At 40.3% G+C, this 15,370-nt stretch overlaps 1 protein-coding gene across 1 annotated transcript in view; it reads left to right on the top strand.

Annotated features, from left to right (window-relative positions):
* Positions 1-15,370, top strand: part of TTC27 (tetratricopeptide repeat domain 27) — a 203,055-nt gene that overhangs the window by 94,326 nt on the left and 93,359 nt on the right.

Here is a 15,370-nt window from a genome sequence, read left to right as displayed (position 1 = left end):
GTGAAAAGTATTTTTCCATCATAATTCAGTAGTTTGGGTGTATAGAATTCTAGTTGCAAAATCATTTTTCTTCAGGACTTTAAATGAAGTCATTACCTTAATATTGTCTGTCATCCAAGTTTGCTAATAAGTATGGCAGTCTGATTTTTGTCTTGTTTTAAGTTCTTTCTTTTCTTCTTGTTTTGAAATTTTTTAGAATTTTCTCTTTATTTTTGGAATTCTGGATGTATCTAAATTTGACCATGGGCTCTGGAGTCATACTGCCTGGTTTCCAATCCCAGCGCTACCATATATTATACCTGCTTATACCTTGGACAAGCTACTGAACCTCTCTATGCCTCATTTGCCTCACATAAATAATGGAATAAGTGGAGTTTTTATGAGCATTGTATGAGTTAATATTTAGATCAGCATCTCAGGCTGGAAGTGCTTAATAAATGTTAGTTGCCATAATTATTATTTCTCTTGCTGGATTATATATTGGGTTATTTAAATATAAGCAATTATGGCTCTATAGATGAAACAATTTAATTATACTTTAATTAATTATACTTTTTTCTTCATTCTTTAAAAGGCTTCTTTATCCAATTCAGTTCTGAATTTGGAATTTTAGTAGAACTATGTGGAGACCTCCCAGATCTATCTTCTGTGCCTCTTCTAAGCTGTTTGTCTTTTTGATTGATGTTATAGGAGATTTCTTCCATCTTTTCTCCTGTATTACTAATTTTGACCATAAGACCAATTAATAATATTTAGTCCATTCATAAAATTTTTTATTTTGACAATTATTTTTAATTTCCAGTAAATCTGTATTTTTCTGATTGTCCTTTTTCATGATAGTCTTTTGTGTTTTATAGATACAATATCTTATTTAAATTTATTTGTGCATTATTAATTAGAATTTTAAAAATTATTCCTGTGAATTATCTGTCCTCAGGTATGACCTGTCTTATATGTTCCTCTTGGCCTTTCTTTTTCATGGGTACTGCTTTTTCTTAAATGGCTGATGATTGCCAAAGCTGATTGTGTTGATAGTTAGCATGAGTCCCCTCTGTAGCAGTGTGGGTCTCATTGTCTTAGAGGCTTTTCCACTGAATGCAGGGCTGACTGCAGACTGTGCACTGTGACCAGAGTGTGGCTAACTAGCAGGCTTCTGTAGGATTGGCATGGGTCTTCCCTCTAAATCTTCCCCTAAGGCTCTGAACTGGGAATCTGAGGCAACTGGGCACTCTTGCTGTTATAACAAAGATGCTTCTCTTTTAAAATAAGCCTCATACCTCCTGTTGCTTCATTCTTTCATTCCTTTCCTTCTGAACAGACATGTGAGGTATCTCCTAAGTGGTGCAAGAAGGCAGTGTGCTTGACCAAGCCTAGGGGGCAGAGGAGGCATCCAGAGGAGCTGGTAGCAGGATCAAGATCCCAAGTGAAGAGCCACAAACAAAGGATAGAGACCCAGTGAGGAGAACCTCCTCTCAGTATGGTGTCTGAAGCATTGGCCAGTGGTTTTGAGCTACGGAAGTCATAGTCTGGAATACAGGGTCACCCTCACCAGAGTGACATCCAACAGATGAAGCTGTGCATAGAGCAGTGAACTAAACAATGTATGAGATATCCTTAGATGGTGCCCTCAGGGAGGCTGCAAAAGATACAAAAGGCTTTGCAGTGATTAGGAGAGGCACCTAGTCATCAAGAAAAAAGGCCAAAATGTTTAAAGGATGGAATAGCAGGGTCAGAAAGAGATGCAACAACCCAGATAACAGGTATTGAGGTTGACTATATGGGAAACTTATATTAGCTCTGCATCAAATATATTTACACAGGGCCTCCCTTTTATGCCCCTAGACCAGAGCAAGATCTCAGGTCAAAGCAGCTCATCAGAATTGCCTTCTGCATGTGGTCATAAAGAAGAACATTGGGCAGGAATGCAGTAGTTTGGGGCAGAGAGCTAGCTTATGAAGATCATCTTAACTTGAGAATAATTAAGTAAGTGTGTGGTTCTCAAAGGGGTGAGATTATGATTGCAAGAAAGAAGCTAACAGACACAACCACAGGAGGTAATATTTAGTTACTCTAAGCTGGAGACAATATAGCATGGTCTCAGATGCAGATCTGGGTTTCCCAGTACCCCAGAGTTTCCCATGAAGACATCCAGGGATAGAGGATGCCTCCCTGTGGAGGCACAGTACCAGAAGCTCCCCTTGGTATTCTCACAGGGGGAAAGGATGGTTTATGCCCACCTGCCACCTCCCATCACCCAGCCAAATATTGATCATGAGGGTAAGTCTCCCTCAGCAGCCCAGGCTTCTGACCTGTCTTAGCTCCATTCTAAATTTTATGAGAGAAGTCTTTCAGAAGTCTAGTTTTATCCTGTAGCTATAATAGTAACATAATATGTGAATTATGTTACTTCAGGATCTTCACTTCTTAGGTAGACTGCTTCAACACTGCTTACTTTCTCTCCTTACCGCTGACTGGCCTCTCCCCATTCTTATTGGCACCTTCATAGAAAAATCAACTGACTGTATGTGTATGGTTTATTTTTGGACTTTGTGTTGTCATAGCTGTGTTTTAGCATTTATTAATTATATTATGCTCTAGTTGGAAACCTTTCGTTCATAACAGCTAGAGTGTGAGCTTCTTGAGGGGTCAGTTTCTATATTTTACTTATTTTTACATTCTCAAAATGAATACTCAATGGATGTTTGCTAAATGATGAATTAGAAAAATAGAATTTTGAATTACTTGCTTATTAGCAGGACTAATTGAGAGTTAGCTAAGTTAAAGACTGTGTTTTCATCTGGCACTTCAATAATCTGAGAGCTGTAGAGACCAGCCTTTATGATATCATTCCAGTCCAAATTTTTAGTGTAGTAACAAGCCCCAATGCCAAAGCTAACAGGAACAGAATAGTCACTGTGATTACACTGAGGTCAACATAGGGTAGTAATTCAGCTTGGTTGGTTGTATTTTTCTAAGGGAAGGGAAAAGAGATGAAGCCATGACAGTTTTTCTTATTGGGTTTCCTAAAAAATAGTGAATTAATGCATAATTCAGTACCCTATGTGCTCCTAAGAAGTAATAAGAGCCTGAAGTTCAAATTAACTCCTTAATTTACTGGAAATATGTTCACTCTGTATTTTTTTAGCATACCAGAAGACAAAGCTTTCCTTTATATTATGAACCAGTCATTTATTCTGTATTAAAGACTTCTCTCTCATGTGTTAGCGTCTCAGAATATTCGTGTGCTCGATTGTATTTTTGCATATCTTCTTCACAGAAGTCCGTTCACGTGCATTATGCTTGGCAGACTTGGTATTGCCCTTGATGTGTAACTATTTGTGTGAGTAGAGAATCTCCAGCTGCCATTATGGAGTCATTAAAGAAGGACTGGGAAGTGGAGTGCAGCACATGATGTAGTCATTTAAGCTGACCATGGCTGTATTTGGTTTGCCTAATGAGTGGGTATGGCTTCAAAATTTGAAAAATTACATTTGATTTTATGCTTATTTTCATGCTTATTTTAAATCCCCCTAAATGTAAGGTGCTTATAATGGACAAATAGAATTTAGAGCTTTTCATGACTCTTGACCTTCTGTCTCAGTAAAATTTAAGAATTTTTAAGAACAGGTCGCAATGAGGAGTCATGTAGTTGTAAGGGACAGAAACCCAATTCAAACTGGCCATAGAAAAGGAAATAAATTGGCTATTATAACTGAAAGTTCTAGTGATATCCCAGTCTCGGAGATAGCTGGATTCAGGGATTCAAAGAGATCATCAGGCCTTTCTTTTTCTCACTTTTCCCATCCTCATTCTCATATCTTTGCTTTTCTCTACCTTCTACAGTATCAGGAAGGTTGTTGTCACAATAGCACCAGATTTCATTATCCATAGACTTCACAATCCAAGAGGAAGAGAAATCATAAACTGCTATGGCCAAGATTGTTATGCTTCCTCACCTCATGTGGGCTTCACTTTTCTTTCTCTCTCTCTCTTTTTTTTTTTTTTTGTCTTTTAGAGGCAGGGTCTTGCTGTGTCACCCAGGCTGGAGTAAAGTGGAATGATTATAACTCACTGGAGCCTTAAGCTCTGAGGCTCAAGCCATCCTCCTGCCTTTGCCTCCCAAATAGTTGGGACTATAGGCACACACAACCATGCCTGGCTAATTTTTTCATTTTTTGTAGAGATGAGATATTGTTATATTGCCCAGGTTGGTCTTGAACTCCTGGCACCAGCTTCCCAAAGCACTGGGATTCTAGGTATAAGTCACCGTGCCTAGCAGTGCTTCACTTTGCTTATTGGTAGAGTGGGGATGGCTGTCAAGCCTACCTCATACTGATGGTGATACTTGTGAAATGCCTGGAATAGTGCTTGGTACATAGTCAATCTTCAATAAACGTTGACTCTTATTATCATCTTCACTTTATAGGAGGGGAAGTTTAGGTACAAGAATAAGAAAACTGCTGTTCCTTCATAACTGATTAAAAGCAGTCATTACTACCTGGGAAACCTGAACAACATTGAGATAATTACAGTGCCTCATGTATAGTGTGCTGGGTCATGCCGTCAAGATTATCACATATCTGAGATATGAACATGTGTCTTTCATTCTAGCTCTGTATTTCATCTGCTTTAATAACTATGTGCATTTGAAAGTTATTGAAAAGTAATATTAGGAGTTGCTCGTGTGATTGTAGCTGTGGTTTTATTTGTTGGAATAATTATAGTTGCTACTGTTTATACAGAGCTGTGTGTAGTTACTACCATTTAATTAACTGTGTATTGTTACTTCCTTTACTGAACACTCATATGCCAGATGGTAACTAATCCCAGGGAGGAGGCATTATCTACATTTTTACGGATGAAGAAACTGAGGCACAGAAAGTTTAAATTACTTACCCAAGGTCTCATAGCTGAACTAGAGTTCACCCCAGGTCCACCTGATTTAGAAGTCCATGCTTTTATCCACCATGCCCTACTTTCTAAGGAAGCTATGAGAACTGGCTTACAAAGGAAACATGATATCAGTAGAAGACTGGCATCCTCTGGAGGAAAGGAGTGGAATGACCATAGGCAGGAAGAAGTTAATCAAGACTTTTGTGAGAAAGGTTTAGGTTGCAGAACTCAGTGTCTTAAGGCCTACAATTAAGGTTGAAGGGGAGGGAAATGGAGGGCACACAATCTCAGGATATGGTTCTGTGTGGGAAAAGAACATGCAAATGGATGAATGAAATTGGCTTCTGATAAGGCCAAGAAAGGGGGCTGCCCAGAGCGACACTGATGGGCTGAATCCAGGATATGAGCTTCCTGAGAATAGAGGGGTAAAAAATATGCAACAAGTAGCTTATAGGTAAGTGGGATAAGAGTGGGACAAGTAACACACAATATAAAGTAACCTTTACTAGTGATACTAAAAAAAGCCCTAGAAAATTACAGAAAAGTGAAAAGTAGGTAATAATAAAGGAATGTATTAATGGGATGAAGTAAAATATACTCGCTTAAAGCACAATTTCAGAGGCACTAAATAATAACTTTAGTCAGATTCCCAAGGAGGAACAAACTTAAGTTCTTTGGACAAGGTCAGATTATGGTGATTGAATTCATGCTTTAGTTTTCCCCAAGATAACACTCTGCGTACATCTTAACATCCTTACGCAGCATTTTCCAAATTTGCTGAACATATATGTATCAGCTCTTGGTGGGGGAGGTTAAAATATAGATCTTCAGCCTAGCCCACAGAGATTCAGGGTTAGAGAGTTGGTGGTGATTATGGGCATGTTTGGGAAAGGCTGCCTTAAGTAGAGGTGGCCTGTTGTTCTTTAGCATCTCCAGATGTTTTTCTTTCTCCCCAAGTACACATAGAACAGAGGCCAAACAGGTACAGTGCACCAAGCTCTGGGGTACAGTGCTATGATTTAATGGGATTAATGCCAGCAGAAACCTTTAAGGTGTTATTGAGGGCCAACTATCTGGGACCAGTTGAAATTGAGCTCACTTAGAACAGGTGCCTTGCATTTGGCTGACACTTACTCAGGAAAGTAGTAGCTAATTATTATTAGACTCAGCTCCTTCCTTCCTCCCTCCCTCCCTCCCTCCCTCCTTCCTTCCTCCCTCCCTCCCTCCTTCCTTCCTCCCTCCTCCCTCCCTCCTTCCTTCCTCCCTCCCTCCCTCCCTCCTTCCTTCCTTCCATCCTTCCTTCCTTCCCTCCCTCTCTCTTACTCTCTTTCTCTCTTTCTTTCTTTGTCTTGCTCTATCACTCAGGCTGGAGTGCAGTGGCATAATCATAGCTCACTGCATCCTCAACCTCCTGGCCTCAAGTGATCCTTCTGCCTTGGCCTCCCAAAGTGTTACGATTAAAGGCGTGAGCCACCAGCTGGCATACATAAGCTTTTTTTTTTTTTTTTAGAAAGGATAATACTAATAGTTTAAAACATTCACTCAGGTTTTAATAATCAATAAATATTTGTTATTCTTTGCCCTTATAAAATTTGCAGATTGTAAACAGGGCGACTTGGGCTTTCATTAAGACACTAATGTCTTAAGACACTAAGCAGGGTCCCCTGGAGAAGTTTTGGGAGAAAATTGGAGGTAGATGGGCTGTTGGGAAGGTGTAAGAGCTTGTGCTTTTACTAATCCTAAGGCAGCAGTTATCAAATAATGGCTTGTGGATCCCTGGGAGTCCTTAGGCCATTTCAGAGTGTCCATAGGTCAAAACCATCTTCATCATAAGGGCACTGAGATATTGTTTGCCTTTTTGCTGTGTTGATATTTGCATATTGGTCCAGAAGCAGTGGAAGGGTAGGGGAGTCAAACTCCTGGCCCCTTTGTCAAAATCAAGGTGGGGGCACCAGACTATGGGTACCAGACTGTACTAGTAGTCACTGAATGCTTCACCACCCACAGTTTTGTTTTGTTTTTTTTAAGACAGTTGTGTTTACAAATGTCTTTGATGAAGCAGTAAATATTATTTTGTCATCTTTACCCTCAAGAACATGCCTTTTTAAAATTCTATGTGACAAAATGGAAAGTACTTACAAAAAACTTGTGCCACTTGCTAAAGTACAGTGGTTGTCTCAGGTAGAAACTTTTTCCCGTGGAACATCATTTTTGCTTGAAAGGACTATTGACAGATGAACTAGTTATTCAGACTTGGGTATTTGGTGGAAATTCCCCAAAAAATAAATGAAGTAAGTGCATCACTTCAAGGAAAATAATTGACAATATTTGTTACTGTATTAGTCCGTTTTCATGCTGCTGATACAGACATAGCCAAGACTGGGTAATTTATACAGGAAAAAGGGTATAATAGACTTAGAGTTCCATGTGGCCAAGGAGGCCTCACAATCATGGTGGAAGGCGAGGAGCAAGTCACATCTTACGTGGATGGCAGCAGACAAAGAAAGAGCTAGTGCAGGGAAACTTCTCTTTATAAAACCATCAGATCTTGTGAAACTTACTCACTATCATGAGAACAGCACAGGAAAGAGTTGCCCCCATGATTCAGTTACCTCCCACTGGGTCCCTCCCACAACATATGGGAATTCAAGATGAGATTTGAGTGGGGACACAGACAAACCATATTATTTCACCTCTGGCCCCTTCAAATCTCATGTCCTCACATTTTAAAATCAATCATGCTGTCCCAACAGTCCCCCAAAGTCTTAACTCATTTCAGCATTAACTCAAAAGTCCACAATCCGAAGTCTTATCCAAGACAAGGCAAGTCCCTTTTGCCTATGAGCCTGTAAAATCAAAAACAAGTTAGTTACATCCTAGATGCAATTGGGGTACAGGCATTGGGTAAATACAGCCATTCCAAATGGGAGAAATTGGCCAAAAAATCCAGCAGGGCAATCAAATCTGAAAGCTCCAAAATGATCTCCTTTGACTCTGTGTCACACATCCAGGTCATCCTAATGGAAGAGGTGGGTTCCCATGGTCTTGGACAGCTCTACCCCTTTGGCTTTGCAGGGTACAGCTTCCCTCCTGGCTGCTTTCATGGGCTGACCTTGAGAGTCTACAGCTTTTCCAGGCACACGGTGCAAGATGTCAGTGGATCTACCATTCTGGGGTCTGGAGGATGGTGGCCCTCTTCTCACAGCTCCACTAGGCAGTGCCTCAGTAGGGACTCTGTGTGGTGGCTCCGACCCCACATTTCCCTTCTGCACTGCCCTAGCTGAGGTTCTTCATGACAGCCTGCCCCTGCAGCAAACTTCTGCCTGGACACACAGGCATTTCCACACATCCTCTGAAATCTAGGCAGAGGTTCTCAAACCCAAGTTCTTGACTTCTGTGCCCTGGCAGGCTCAACAGCAACAGAAGCTGCCAAGGCTTGAGGCTTGAGGCTTGCACCCTCTGAAGCCATGGCTCAAGCTCTACATTGGCCTCTTTCAGCCACAGCTGGAATGGCTGGGACACAGGACACCAAGTCCCTAGGCTGCACACAGAGCAGGGACCCTGGGCCTGGCCCACAAAACCACTTTTTCCTCCTAGGCCTCCAGACCTGTTATTGGAGAGGCTGCTGTGAAGACCCCTGACACCCTGGAGACATTTTCCCCGTTGTCTTGGGGATTAACATTTGGCTCCTGCTTACTTATGCAAATTTCTGCAGCTGGCTTGAATTTCTCTTCAGAAACTGGGATTTTCTTTTCTATCGCATTGCCAGGCTGCAAATTTTCCAAACTCTTATGCTCTGCTTCCCTTATAAAACTGAATGCCTTTAACAGCATCCAAGTCACCTCTTGAATGCTTTGCTGTTTAGAAGTTTCTTCCACCAGCTACCCTAAATCATCTCTCTCAAGTTCAAAGTTCCACACATCTCTAGGGCAGGGGCAAAATGCCTCTAGTCTCTGTGCTAAAACATAACAAGAGTCACCTTTGCTCTAGTTCCCAACAAGTTCCTCATCTCCATCTGAGACCACCTCAGCCTGGATTTCATTGTCCATATCATTATCAGCATTTTGGTCAAAGCCATTCAACAAGTCTGTAGGGAGTTCCAAACTTTCCCACATTTTCCTGTCTTCTTCTAAGCCCTCCAGATTGTTCCAACTCCTGCCTGTTGCCCAGTTCCAAAGTTGCTTCCACATTTTTGTGTATCTTTCCAGCAGCACCCCACTCTACTGGTACCAATTTACTATATTAGTCCATTTTCACGCTGCTGATAAAGACATGCCCAAGACTGGGTAATTTACATAGGAAAACGGGGTTTAATGGATTTACAGTTTCACGTGGCTGGAAAGGCCTAACAATCATGGTGGAAGGCAAGGAGCAGCAAGTCACATCTTACATGGATGGCAGCAGGCAAAGAAAGAGAGCTTTTGAAGGGGAACTCCACTTTATAAAATCATCAGATCTTGTGAGATTTATTCACTGTTTCAAGAACATCACAGAAAAGACTTGCCCCCATGATTCAGTTACCTCCCACCGGGTCCCTCCCACAACATGTGGGAATTCAAGATGAGATTTGGGTGGGGATGCAGCCAAACCATATCAGTTACCAATGATAAAATTTTGAACTTCCAAGAAAAAAATGAGAGTTTTGGAAAACCTCTATCTGCAACTATGAACTTCATAGCTTCCTAATATTTCAAATATTGAGACAAGATTTTTCTGATGAGATTGGTGGTGATATTAATGCATGTAGTTTTAAAATTTTTTGTGAAATATGTCCACATTGGGAAGGTCAGCTCATTTTCCAAAAAACTAGTGCATGATGTTACACAATCAGTATTCAAAGTCGAGATTGACCAGTGAGTACTTTTTTGTTTGTTTTTATACCAGTGGATTTTAGTATAACAGAGTATTTAATGTAACAGAGAAAGGTTCATTGATAGGATTTCAAATTCCACATTACAAATAACCTTTAAGAAACCAGCATCTGTTGAATTTTGGTGTAGTATCAAATAATAATATCCACAATTAACGGAGAAAGCTACTAACATACTCTTCCCCTTTTCAATTACCTATCTGTGTGAGGACAGATTTCCTCCATAAACTTCAAACAAAATATTATATTGCAATAGATTGACTGCAGAAGCAGATCTGAGAATCTAGCTATCATCTATTATGCCATACATTAAAGAGATTTGCAGAATTGTTAAGACAGTGCCACTCTTTTCAAGACTTTTTGTTTTGTTTTGTTTTGGAAAAGGTAGTTATTTTTTATAAAAGCATGCTATTTTTGTTAATGTCATAGATTTTTCTTTTTAAATGAATTAATGAACATTTAAATTTTCCTGTTTTTATTTCTAATATGATAAATATTGATGGATTATAACTCACAGAAAGAAAAGCTTCGAGTCCCTCAATAATTTATAAGAGTTTAAAGGGGTCTTGGAAACAGAGGGTTGAACTGCTCACCCAAAGTGTGACTGATTAAGGGGATGGCTGCATGATAGCCATCTGGGCCTCCTGAGAGGACTGCCTCTTTTTTTTTTTTTTTTTTTTTTTTTGAGACAGTCTCGCTGTTGCCCAGGCTGGAGTGCAGTGGCATGATCTCTGCTCACTGCAAGCTCCACCTCCCGGGTTCACACCATTCTCCTGCCTCAGCCTCCGGAGTAGCTGGGACTACAGGCGCCCGTCACCATGCCCAGCTAATTTTTTGGTATTTTTAGTAGAGACAGGGCTTCACCCTTTTAGCCAGGATGGTCTCGATCTCCTGAACTCGTAATCCGCCGGCCTCGGCCTCCCAAAGTACTGGGATTACAGGCGTGAGCCACCGCGCCCAGCCAGGACTGTCTCTTAAAGTTCATCTTTTCAGCCTGTAATCACAAAAAGGGGATCTAGGTTCTCCCATCTCCCATTAGTAGACCCAGTTCCTACCAACCCACACCCTAAAGTCTGTCGTTGCTGGGGCAGAAGCAATAACTGAGCATCTCCTTGATCAGGCCACAGCCTGTCTCCCATATTTTTGGATTTATGTGTAAATAAGACAGTTAAATAGAGTCCTCAGTATTTTTCCAATGAGAAGCTGCTTTCAATTTTCACATATCTGACACTGATCACATAGTTTTACAGAAGGTTTTAATAAAGTTGCCAACTGTGGTCTTTGGAGTCTGACAGGCTCACCTGTTTCATGGCCTTATGACTTTGGGCAAGTCATTTTTATCTCTCAGAGCAACAGTGTTCTATGTATGAGGAAAGGCTGGGTTCACAATAAGTTTAATGATGGTGTTGATACTTACTAGGTATGTTAACAGTTTTAATTGTTATTCTCCCTGTTCCCATTGGCAATTTCCTTGGGCTTGGAGATTTGAGATGGCAATGAGCTTGACTAGTCTATTTGTAAATCACAGCTGAATTGACTGCAGACCCCTGTTAGAGAAAGCTATTCAGCTCAACTGTTGGATTATATACGTATTTTTTAATAAATTCCATCTTCCTATACACATACACACACACACACACACACACACACACTTACAAAGATTGCACAGCAAAGCCAGTATAAAGTGATTTGGCATATGATCAGTCATAACTTTTAGATTATCAGCTAATTTCTACCTGACTCTTCAAAAAGCCAATGAACATGTAGATGTCATGCTAGTGAGAATGAATAGCTTTCAGGAAAAGGGTAGGTCCTTTGGGACTATCTCTATTCTTTTGAAAACGTGTGCCATACTTTTAGATGAGAACACATAAATAAGTCTAAATCATACCAGACATTATTCAGAATTGTCCTTTTATACTAAATCATTCTCCATATGCTAATTTTAAAATGTAGTTTTGATCTTTTCTAGTTTTTCTGGGAAATCCCTTCTCTGTTGAAAACAGAGCATTGAAAGGAGAGGGGACGTCATTGCTTTCTTGGGTTTTATTCCCCATTCCATAGAGATATCCCTTGACCTGTGATACTGTGGCTCCTGGAAGATTTGGGAATTGTTATTGCATGGGGTTAGTGGGTCTTTATGCACAAATACATATTCTCAAAGGACACTGAAAGTATAAATGCCTTTAGGTGGAGTTAGGGAGTAAATGGTATTAAAAGGGAATCTTAAAACTTGAAAACAGTCTCATGTCACAGTAGTCCATGCAACATGAAGTCACCTCTGGTATATCCAGCCCCTACTTCTGGACCATGCCCCAGAGGGCTCCTCACTCTTTGCTTGTTACCTTTTCCGTTTATTCACATCTCTTCAGTCATCCACCTAGAGTAGACTGTCTTGCTTCAAACTGCCCTTAATGATTGGTTTAGGGTATATTTGCTTCTTCTCCCCCTCTCTCCATTTTTGACATTATCATCTTTCCTTAAAGACCACCTCCTCATACCACTTTTTACTTATGACTAAGCTCTGTGACTTTCATGTATAAAATTAATGAAATTTAGAAACCGGAAAGAGAAAATGGGTAAGTGCAAGGGTAGGACACACTGCTTTGGAGACCATTTACCTAAATTTCTAGGTGTGTGTGAAAGCTTGTGAGGTACTTCTTTCTCATGGAGCACATTGTTTATGTTCACATTCATGCACATAAATACCTCAATAGTAGTGAGGCTTCACTTGCATTCAGTCCCATTCTCACAGTACCTGACATTCTTCCATTGTCTTCTTCCAGGCTATTTGGGCACATGGTTTGCTTCTAATGAATGTGCCTAATACTTGTGTTCGGCTTAAAATTAATCAACAAACCTTCTGAAATGCTTGAAGTGAAACAAAGTACTCTTTTGATAAAGCCATACTCCTAGACCATTGAAAATACAAGTGTTGTTTAAAAAATCATCTCATAGATAAATGCCATTGTAGTTAAACTACTTGCTTGCTGGGGGCAGAACAAGGACATAATCCAAGTGGCTTCACTTGCCATCACTGATTTTCTTCCATTTATTGTGCCTGTAAAGGACTTCAGTTTGGTTGAATATGATGGAATTATTTCAGATTGAGTTGCTAGAAATAATCCTGCTCTGAAAAACCTAGAGATGCACTATAACAATGTCCCTGTCTTTTTAGTAAATTAGCAAATAAAAAAAAGAGTACTTTGGATTCAGTAGAGGAAGTAGGTAAGTAAACAGTACACCTATCAAGACTTCTTACTTTTTTGTTTTTTTTTTCTTGAGACAGAGTCTCACTCTGTCACCCAGGCTGGAGTGCAGTGGCGTGATCTTGACTCACTGCAACCTCTGCCTCCTGGGTTCAAGAAATTCTCCTGCCTCAGCCTCCCAAGTAGCTGGGATTACAGGCCTGTGCCACCACACCCGGCTGATTTTTGTATTTTTAGTAGAGATGGGGTTTCACCATGTTGGCCAGGTTGGTCTAGAGCACCTCACCTTAAGTGATCCTCCCACCTCGGCCTCCCAAAGTGCTGGGATTACAGGCATGAGCCATCGCGCCCGGCAAAGCCTTAACTTTTGTATATTGATTTAATGTTCTTGGTTTTCGTTGATAGTTAAATTTTATGTAGATGGTTGTCATGCATAAGGTAGGAAGAAGTATTTTCTGTGCAGGAGTGAAAATAGGCTAGAGTTCTGTTTTGTGTGTATGTGTGGGTTTTTTTTGCATTTTTGTTCCTTTGTTTTTTGAGACAGAGTCTCACTCTGTTGCCTAGGTTGCAGTGCATTGGCTCACTGCAATCACGGCTCACTGCAACCTCCGCTTCCTGGGCTCAGGTGATTCTCGTGCCTCAGCCTCAGCTGGGTTTACAGGCATGCACCAACATGCCCGGCTAATTTTTGTATATTTAGTAGATACGGGGTTTCAGCATGTTGACCAGGCTGGTCTCGAATTCCTGATCCGCCTGCCTCAGCCTCCCAAAATGCTGGGATTACAGGCGTGAGCCACTGTACCTGGCCCCTTTTTTTTCTTCTGAGACAGGGCTTGGTCTGTCACCCAGGCAGGAGTGCAGTGGCACAAACATAGCTCACTGCAGCCTTGACCTCCTTGGGCTCAAGTGATCCTCCTGCTTCAGCCTCCTAAATAGCTGGGCCCATGGGCACATGCCACCAACCCTGGCTATTTTTTAATGACTTTTTTGTGGAGATGTGGTCTTACCATGTTGCCCAGGCTGGTCTTGAACTCCAGGGCTCAAGTGATCCTCCTACTTTGGCCTCCCAAAGTGCTTGGGGTGGCACCCAACCTAGAGTTCTGTTTTTGATCTTTATCATGCATATAGCTTAATCAGGTTTTTGTATGGGGGCTTATTCATGGCATTCAGATCAAATGAGTGTTGGTTCTCTGCACTGTCTAGTGGTCTTTGCCATTTTGGAGAGTATCCAAGAGTTGTAAGAGACACTTAAATACTCCGAAAGTATCTGAGAATATCTGAAATACATAATAAATGTGTTTATTAGTAAATGAAGAAATATTTACTGAGTACCTAATATGCTTTAGCTAGTTTTAGTAACTACAGCCAACAACCATGAGTTTTTTGAAAATAAATTTTTTGCACGTTATTAGGTGTTAGTAACAGTAAATTTTACAATGTTGCTTTTATTTTTATTATTAATGGAGAGCATTAGTTATTTTTTCTTTCCAAAAAAACTGTATTGATAAAAAAGTATCCCTTCTCTATGAAGTAATTTGTTTCCCTTTCATGAAGTAACTCAGTGATCTCTTTATTTATGTATTGTAACCATATGTATACAGCCAGAAGTTATTCTTCTCTACCCTCCCTCCCACAACTAAACAGCTTTGGGCAGCAGCATGCAATCTTTTTGCTATTAAGTTTCTGTGAAGTAAGGCCAGAAAGCTTTAAACATATTTTGACCAAGATGGTTTAGGAGTCTGGTTGTGTCTCAGTTTGCTCTGACTGACTTGACTGAATAACATCTTCGATTGTCAACGAAGTGTTGAGTAATGTGTGTTTCCTCACACTTGAGCTCATACTACAAGATATTCTTAGGCTAATAAATATATCTCTCACCCAGTGTAAAATAGAGAACTTTCAATTTAGGAGAAGCCTCCCTGCTCAGAAACTGGTCTCCCTGTCTTAGATTTTTACGAGGACTTGGTAGATTCCTGTCCTTTTTTTTCTCCTGAGGCTTGGACTTGCTACCTTTTTTACTATTTTTTGAAATTTTCCATTTAAAAAATTAATTTTTTAAAAATTTTAAACAGTTTCCAAGTTACCAAAAAGTTGCAAGAACAGTGCGACTGTCTTTTACATTCTGAAGGTTTGGAGAGTAAGTTGCCAACATGGTGCTTCATCATCCTCAAATATGACAAGGACATTCTCCTACATAACCCAGCATGTATAATAAAATCAGAAAATTTACATTGACTTTTTACTCCCATCTAATCCTCATAAGAGAGGTCTGTGAAAACTAGTCAACTGGCGAAAAAAGAAAATTTGAGTACTGCATTGTAGAAAAAAGATCATGATAATTCTCAGTTGAGAGTAGGTATAAGTGTATAATATCAGAAAAATATGTACACTTAATGTA

The sequence above is a fragment of the Pongo abelii genome, chromosome 12 (assembly GCF_028885655.2).
Source record: "Pongo abelii isolate AG06213 chromosome 12, NHGRI_mPonAbe1-v2.0_pri, whole genome shotgun sequence".
NCBI classification, from domain to species: domain Eukaryota; kingdom Metazoa; phylum Chordata; class Mammalia; order Primates; family Hominidae; genus Pongo; species Pongo abelii.
This window is presented reverse-complemented; position numbering and strand designations above follow the sequence as displayed.